Raw genomic sequence first — 9,734 nt, 5'->3', positions numbered from 1 at the left:
ATCGTTTTCTTGACAACAATGCTTTGTACTCCGATTTTTCCCAAGTTGATTTCAGTGAATGTTGGCGCCTCGTTACTGCCAACGAAAAACTTGAGTTTCTTAATAATAAGATCCTAGACGCCTATAACAAGCATGTCCCCACTCGCTATAGCAACCCTACAAATAGGTCCTGTCCCTGGTATAACGGCCAAGTTATTTCTGCAATTAAAGCGCGCAATAAGGCATACAAATCGTGGAGGAGGATTAAAACTGATGTAGCATGGCAGGCCTACAGAATCGCTAGAAACACTGCTACTAGGATTATAAGAAACTAAAAATGTAATTTCTTCACCTCAAGGCTAAATCCCTCATTACCTCTTAAATCACTTTGGCGTAATTTAAAGAGTCTTCGAATATATGGAAATAAAAGGCAAGATTGTACTTTGAATGCAGATACCCTTAATGACGCGTTTGTGCATAGTTCCGTGGTTGGTGTTGACTTTGGTAATTTTGTTCCAAATGGTTCTGTGTGTTTCTCTGGAAGTCCATTCGAATTCACTGCGGTTACTGAATGTGAGGTAGTAAGAAGTATTCTACGCAGCTTCCAACGCAACTGGAACGGATGGTGTACCAATTAAATTTATAAAAATTATGTTACCATTTGTGTTGAGTACCCTTACGCACATTCTTAACCACTGCATTACGACATCTTGCTTTCCTGAGTCGTGGAAATGTGCCATAGTTAAACCTGTTCCTAAAAAACGGTCTGCGAGCTCAGTCACTGATTATCGACCCATAAGCATTCTGCCAGTATTATCTAACGTTTTTGAAAGGCTACTAGCAGATCAAATCAACTCACAAATTTTGAGGCATATTCTACTTTCGCCGTACCAGTCGGGTTTTAGAGCTAATCACAGCTGTGCAACTGCATTACTAAAAGTAATCGATGATATCCGAATACCCTTCGATAATAACCAGCTCACCCTGCTCTGCTTACTAGACTTTTCAAAAGCTTTCGACTTTGTCGACCACGAGTTGCTCTGTTATAAACTACAGCTATACTTCGGATTTACTAAAAGCGCCTTGATGTTAATGGATAGTTATTTAACCGGAAGAGCTCAATTTGTCAACACAGGAGGTGAAGTGTCGGGTGTGAAAACTTATCCCAAGGTGTTCCGCAGGGCTTCATCCTTGGGCCCTTATTATTTAGTATTTTTATAAACGAACATTTTTTCAGTGTGTAAGCACATGAGCATGCATGCGTATGCAGATGATATACAAATGTATTTATCTGGTAGTTTCGCGAATCTAAGCACACTTTGTGTCAAAGTAAATAATGACCTATCATGCGTGCAGTCTGGGCCAATAGTAATGGTCTTTGCATTAATGCTAATAAATCGTTCGTATTACCTATTTCTAAGAAAAAGGTCGTCGATGTACTAACTCCTACTATATGCATTGGTAATTCTGCTCTACAAACTGTTACTAAAATCACAAATCTGGGTTTCGTAATTAACTCAAACCTAACTTGTGTTGACCATATCAACTCTGTTGTTGGTAAAGTCTATGGTACATTGCGCAATCTGAGGCAATCTGCACCGTTTACGCCTCCTCATATTAGAAGAAAGCTTGCGGTACAGCTTATGTCTCCAATAATAACCTACTCTGAGCTAGTTTACAACAAATTAGATTCGTGCTCTGCACATAAAATTGAGATTGCCTTTAATCAGTTAACTCGCTACATATTTGGGTTACGCAGGTTCGATCATATTTCTGCGTGGCGGTCTCAACTCTTAGGATGTGACATATTTGCCTATCAGAAGGCTAGAAGTGTAATCTTCTTGTTCGGGTTGATTTCTACTAAATCGCCACCGTACTTATATGAAAAACTCACATTTGCTAGATCTCTCAGGTCATGTAGTATAGTTGTACCCAGCTTCAATTTTGTTGTCTCTACAAGGCAGGCTGTTTTTCGTCAACACCATTCGTATATGGAACACAATCCCAGCTGCAATAAGGAACAATGTAAACCAAAGAAATTTAAGCGCATTCTTTTCAATTATTTCTCTACACATTAATCTTAGTCTGACCATTTTGTTTTTTTTTTTTTCTTTTTTACTCAATTTTTTCCTAAGTCGTTTACTTTGAGTATAGTTTTAATTAAATGTCTTTAAGTTGTCTACTATATCTCCATATATTTTATATCACTACTACTGTACTTTGTATAACATCATTCACTTAGGTTAACTTTAGTAATACTTGTATCCCTTTTTATTCCAAAATTTTATTCAATCTTGTTAAATACATATCCATGACACTGTTTGTTGTACTATAAAATATATATTATCTTACTGTACTAATGTAATTTCTAATAAATGAATGAATGAATGAATGAATACGTATCAAGGACCGATGACAAAGTATTAATGTGATGGAGTGGTGACATAAGATCAACGGCCATAAGGTCAGTTGGCCTTATTACCACGTTGAATGGCCATAAGTTTGATTGAAACTTTGCACAGGTATCAAGGCTCGATGACATTGTAATAATGTGATGGTGGCGTGACATAAGGTCAACGCCCATAAGGTCAATTGGCCTTATTACGACTTTGAATGGCCATAAGTTTGATTGAAACTTTGCACACGTATCAAGGCTCGATGACAATGTAATAATGTGATGGTGGGGTAACATAAGGTTAACGGACATAAGGTCAATTGAACTTATGACCACCCCAAATTGCCATAGATTTGAAACCTTACACATAATGCGAAAAACGCATTCCTTTATTAATGATAGAAGTGGATGCATTGCACATCTATGAAAGAGCATACTGGAGCCCTTTTTAACAGACTTTTATGAGCTTGCCCTGTATCTATCTATATATCCATGTATGTATGTAACGGAATCTGGAGTGTAGCCGAGGGCCCCGGTAACTTAGAACTCCGAACTCCATTGCACCTTTTGAAGCATTTTAAGATAGGTACTTTTAGCTAGTGCAGGCCACCAGACCTAGGCACCATAAAGAAGAACCGGGCGCACAATGGCTGTGTAAATCCATTAGGTCACCTTAGGGGAGAATCCCCAGGAGGTGCCAATTGCCCTCTTGCAGGTGAACAGCTCTGCTGCTGCCTTCTTGGATCGGTCCACTATATGGTCACTCCATAACAGCTTCCTATCCAGAATGACTCCCAAATACAATACTTGATCGCTAAAAGCTAAGAACGTACCCCCAATTCTTGGCGGTGTAAGATTTGGTACGTTGTACCTCCTTGTGAAGAGGACAAGCTCGGTTTTATCCGGGTTGACTTCTAAACCTGTGGCGTTTTGTACTCCTGGAGCAGCTCCAGGATGTCAGCTGGGTCCGTTGGCGTCACTGGAACCCAGGCTTTAGCCCTTGGTCGTGAGGAGATATCCCGCGCCTCCACTACCTTGAGGCACGCGCCCGGATATACCACCCCAATCAGCGTGACGGCGGCCCTATAGAGGTTTACCGACCTGGCGTCGTCACAGGCAATTAGCTTGACATTGCCCAGGAACCACCCTGAATCGGTGTAAGATGGCGGTGGACCAGGGTTGTCTCTCTTAACCTTAATGGCCACCGTAGCGAGCGCGGCCTCGATCCACTTCCACTGTTGTTTCGGGATCCTGCCATCTTCGCTGCTCTCGTTAATAATGCCAATGATCTGCCGACCCTTGGCAATTTCGGCGAAAGACCGCGTCCAGCCTCCCTGCGTCTTGGCCCTTTTCGCTGCCGTGGGGTTGGATTCATCCATGGACCGCTGGCGTTTCAAGTTTCCATCACTCTCGTCTAAAACTTTTAAAATTACTTGAACTAAAAAATTAAAAATAAATAATAGTTTAAAAAAACTAAAAAAAACACGCTTTTATAGCTAACCGAACTAAAAAATAGAAATAATTTTCAATTAAAAAGAGTTTATATAACAGTAGTAGAAGGTCAAACAATTCTTAATAGTTAATCACCTCAAATGAAATTATACTAAAATTTAAGTTATTAACAGAATAATTTAATTCACAGTAAAAAACGTGGGGTGCTTGATATTGAATGTTACAATCATTCTATTAGCAACTATCTGAGAGGAAAGATATGAAATGTAGTCAAATGCACCCCACGCTTTTTACTGTGAATTAAATTATTCTGTTAGTAACTTAAATTTTATTATAATTTCATTTTGAGGTGATTGTTTGACCCTCTACTACTGTTATATAAACTCTCCTTAACTGAAAATTTATTTCTATTTTTTAGTTCGGTTAGCTATAAAAGCGTGTTTTTTTAGTTTTTTTACCTATTATTTATTTAACACGCTTTTATTAGTTTGGCCTGTATCTATGTAACGGAATCTTTGAGCTTAATTTTCACCGGTTTCTAGAAGTCTGATTAATTTTAAACTTTGCATACGTATCAAGGAACGATGACAATGCATTAATGTGATGGTGTGGTGACATAAGGTCAACGGCCATAAGGTCAATTGGCCTTATTACCACTTTGAATGGCCATAAGTTTGATTGAAATCTAGCACACGTATCAAGGCTCGATGACAATGCATTAATGTGATGGTGTGGTTACATAAGATCAACGGCCATAAGGTCAATTGGCCTTATTACCACTTTGAATGGCAATAAGTTTGATTGAAACTTTGCACACGTATCAAGGCCCGATGAAAATGCATTAATGTGATGGTGTGGTGACATAAAGTCAACGGCCATAAGGTCAATTGGCCTTGTTACCACTATGAATGGCCATAAGTTTGATTGAAACTTTGCACTCGTATCAAGGCTCGATGACAATGCATTAATGTGATGGTGTGGTGACATAAGGTCAACGGCCATAAGGTCAATTGGCCTTATTACCACTTTGTATGGCAATAAGTTTGATTTAAACTTTGCACACGTATCAAGGCTCGATGACAATGCATTAATGTGATGGTGTGGTGACATAAAGTCAAAGGCCATAAGGTCAATTGGTTTTGTTACCACTATGAATGGCCATAAGTTTGATTGAAACTTTGCACTCGTATCAAGGCTCGATGACAATGCATTAATGTGATGGTGTGGTGACATAAGGTCAACGGCCGTAAGGTCAATTGAACTTATGACCACCCCAAATGGCCATAGGTTTGAAACCTTGCACACAATGCGAAAAACGCATTCCTTTATTAATGCTAGAAGTGGATGCATGGCACATCTACGAAAGAGCATACTGGAGCCCTTTTTAACATGCTTTTATTAGCTTGGCCTCTATCTATGTAACGGAATTTTTGAGCTTAATTTTCACCGGTTTCTAGAAGTCTGATTAATTTGAAACTTTGCATACGTATAAAGGACCGATGACAATGCATTAATGTGATGGTGTTGTGACATAAGGTCAACGGCCATAAGGTCAATTGGCCTTATTACCACTTTGAATGGCCATAGGTTTGATTGAAACTTTGCACACGTATCAAGGGTCGATGACAATGCATTAATGTGATTGTGTGGTGACATAAGGTCAACGGCCATAAGATCAATTGGCCTTAATACCACTTTGAATGGTCATAAGTTTGATTGAGACTTTGCACACGTATCAAAACTCGATGACAATGCATTAATGTGATGGTGTGGGGACATAGGGTCAACGGCCATAAGGTCAATTGGCTTTATTACCACTTTGAATAGCCATAAGTTTACTTTAAATTTTGCACACGTATCAAGGCTCGATGACAATGCAATAATGTGATGGTGCGGTGACATAAGGTTAACGGACATAAGGTCAATTGCACTTATGACCATCCCGAATGGCCATAGATTTGAAACGTTGCACATAATGCAAACAACGCATTCCTTTATTAATGCTAGAAGTGGATGCATGGCACATCTACGAAAGAGCATACTGGAGCCCTTTTTAACACGTTGTTATTAGCTTGGCCTGTATCTATGCAACGGAATCTTTGAGCTTAATTTTCACCGGTTTCTAGAAGTCTGATTAATTTGAAACTTTGCATACGTATCAAGGACCGATGACAATGCATTAATGTGGTGGTGTGGTGACATAAGGTCAACGGCCGTAAGGTCAATTGGCTTTATTACCACTTTGAATGGCCATAGGTTTGATTGAAGCTTTGCACACGTATCAAGGCTCGATGACAACGCATTAGTGTGATGGTGTGGTGACATAAGGTCAACGGCCATAAGGTCAATTGGCCTCATTACCACTTTGAATGGCCATAAGTTTGATTAAAACTTTGCACACGTATCAAGGCTCGATGACAATGCAATAGTGTGATGGTGGGGTGACATAAGGTTAACGGACATAAGGTGAATTGAACTTATGACCACCCTAAATGGCCATAGATTTGAAACCTTGCACATAATGCGAAAAACGAATTCCTTTATTAACACGCTTTTATTAGCTTGGCCTGTATCTATGTAACGGAATTTTCGAGCTTAATTTTCACCGGTTTCTAGAAGTCTGATTAATTTGAAGCTTTGCATACGTATCAAGGACCGATGACAATGCATTAATGTGTTGGTGTGGTGACATGACTTTGAATGGCCATAAGTTTGATTGAAGCTTTGCACACGTATCAAGGCTCGATGACAATGCATTAATGTGATGGTGTTGTGATATAAGGTCAACGGCCATAAGGTCAATTGGCCTTATTACCAATTTGAATGGCCATAGGTTTGATTGAAACTTTGCACACGTATCAAGGCTCGATGACAATGCATTAATGTGATGATGTGGTGACATAAGGTCAACGGCCATAAGGTCAATTGGTCTTATTACCTCTTTGAATGGCCATAAGTTTGATTGAAACTATGCACACGTATCAAAGCTCGATGACAATGCATTAATGTGATGGTGTGGTGACAAAAGGTCAACGGCCATAAGGTCAATTGGCCTTATTACCACTTTGAATGGCCATAAGTTTGATTGATGTGATGGTATGGTGACATAAGTTCAACGGCCATAAGGTCAATTGGCCTTATTACCACTTTGAATGGCCATAAGTTTGATTGAAACTTTGCACACGTATCAAGGCTCGATGACAATGCATTAATGCGATGGTGTGGTGACATAAGATCAACGGCCATAAGGTCAATTGGCCGTATTACCACTTTGAATGGCCATTTGATTGAAACTTTGCACACATATCAAGGCTCGATAACAATGCAATTATGTGATGGTGGGTTGACATAAGGTTAACGGACATACGGTCAATTGAACTTATGACCACCCCAAATGGCCATATATTTGAAGCCTTGCACATAATGCGAAAAACGCATTCCATTATTAATGCTAGAAGTGGATGCATGGCACATCTACGAAAGAGCATACTGGAGCCCTTTTTAACACGCTTTTATTAGCTTGGCCTGTATCTATGTAACGGAATCTTCGAGCTTAATTTTCACCGGTTTCTAAAAGTCTTATTAATTTGAAACTTTGCATACGTATCAAGGACGGATCACAATGAATTAATGTGATCGTGTGGTGACATAAGGTCAACGGCCATACGGCAATTGGCCTTATTACCACTTTGAATGACCATAGGTTTGATTGAATCTTTGCACACGTATCCAAGCTCGATGGCAATGCATTAATGTGATGGTGTGGTGACATAAGGTCAACGGCCATAAGGTCAATTGGCCTCATTACCACTTTGAATGGCCATGAGGTTGATTGAAACTTTGCACACGTATCAAGGCTCGATGACAATGCAATAATGTAATGGTGGGGTGACATAAGGTTAACGGACATAAGGTAAGTTGAACTTATGACCACCCCAAATGGCCATAGATTTGAAACCTTGAACATAATGCGAAAAACGCATTTCTTTATTAATGCTAGAAGTGGATGCATGGCACATCTACGAAAGAGCATACTGGAGCCCTTTTTAACACGCTTTTATTAGCTTGGCCTGTATCTATGTTACGGAATCTTTGAGCCTAAACTTCACCGGTTTCTAGAAGTCTGATTTATTTGAAACTTTTCATACGTATCAAGGACCGATTACAATACATTAATGTGATGGTGTGGTGACATAAGGTCAACGGCCATAAAGTCAATTGGCCTTATTACCACTTTGAATGGCCATAAGTTTGATTGATGTGATGTTATGGTGACATAAGTTCAACGGCCATAAGGCCAATTGGCCTTATTACCACTTTGAATGGCCATAAGTTTGATTGAAACTTTGCACAGGTATCAAGGCTCGATGACAATGCATTAATGCGATGGTGTGGTGACATAAGGTCAACGGCCATAAGCTCAATTGGCCTTATTACCACTTTGAATGGCCATAAGTTTGATTGATGTGATGGTATGGTGACATAAGTTCAACGGCCATAAGGTCAGTTGGCCTTATTACCACTTTGAATGGCCATAAGTTTGATTGAAACTTTGCACACGTATCAAAGCTCGATGACAATGCATTAATGTGATGGTGTGGTGACATAAGTTCAACGGCCATGAGGTCAATTGGCCTTATTACCACTTTGAATGGCCATAAGTTTGATTGAAACTTTGCACGCGTATCAAGGCTCGATGAAAATGCATTAATGTGATGGTGTGGTGACATAAGATCAATGGCCATAAGTTTGATTGAAACTTTGCACACGTATCGAGGCTCGGTGGCAATGCAATATTGTGAAGGTGGGGTAACATAAGGTTAACGGACATAAGGTCAATTGAACTTATGACCACCCCAAATTGCCATAGATTTGAAACCTTGCACATAATGCGAAAAACGTATTCCTTTATTAATGATAGAAGTGGATGCATTGCACATCTATGAAAGAGCATACTGGAGCCCTTTTTAACAGACTTTTATGAGCTTGCCCTGTATCTATCTATATATCCATGTATGTATGTAACGGAATCTGGAGTGGAGCCGATAACCCCGGTAATGCAAGGCTCCGAACTCCGTTGCACCTTTTGAAGCATTTTAAGATAGGTACTTTAGCTAGTGCCGGCCACCAGACCTAGGCACCATAAAGAAGAGCCGGGCGCACAATGGCTGTGTAAATCCAGTAGGTCACCTTAGGGGAGAATCCCCAGGAGGTGCCAATTGCCCTCTTGCAGGTGAACAGCTCTGCTGCTGCCTTCTTGGATCGCTCCACTATATGGTAACTCCATAACAGTTTCCTATCCAGAATGACTCCCAAATACAATACTTGATCGCTAAAAGCTAAGAACGTACCCCAATTCTTGGCGGTGTAAGATTTGGTACTTTGTACCTCCTCGTGAAGAGGAAAAGCTCGGTTTTATCCGGGTTGACTTCTAAACCTGTGGCGGTTTGTACTCCTGGAGCAGCTCCAGGATGTCAGCTGAGCCGTTGGCGTCACTGGAACCCAGGCTGTAGCCCTTGGTCGTGAGGGGATATCACGCGCCTCCACTACCTTGAGGCACGCGCTCGGATATACCACCCTAATCAGCGTGACGGCGGCCCTATAGAGGTTTACCGACCTGGCGTCGTCACAGGCAATTAGCTTGATATTGCCCAGGAACCACCCTGCATCGGTGTAAGATGGCGGTGGACTAGGGTTGTCTTTCTTAACCTTAGCGGCCACCGTAGCGAGCGCGGCCTCGATCCACTTCCACTGTTGTTTCGGGATCCTGCCATCTTCGCTGCTCTCGATAATAATGCCAATGATCTGCCGACCCTTGGCAATTTCGGCGAAAGACCGCATCCAGCCTCCCTGCGTCTTGGCCCTTTTCGGTGCCGTGGGGTTGGATTCATCCATGGACCGCTGGCGT

Source organism: Eurosta solidaginis, chromosome X (assembly GCF_040869045.1).
Source record: "Eurosta solidaginis isolate ZX-2024a chromosome X, ASM4086904v1, whole genome shotgun sequence".
NCBI lineage: Eukaryota > Metazoa > Arthropoda > Insecta > Diptera > Tephritidae > Eurosta > Eurosta solidaginis.
The sequence above is the reverse complement of the archived record's forward strand: the minus strand, read 5'-3'. Positions refer to the sequence as shown.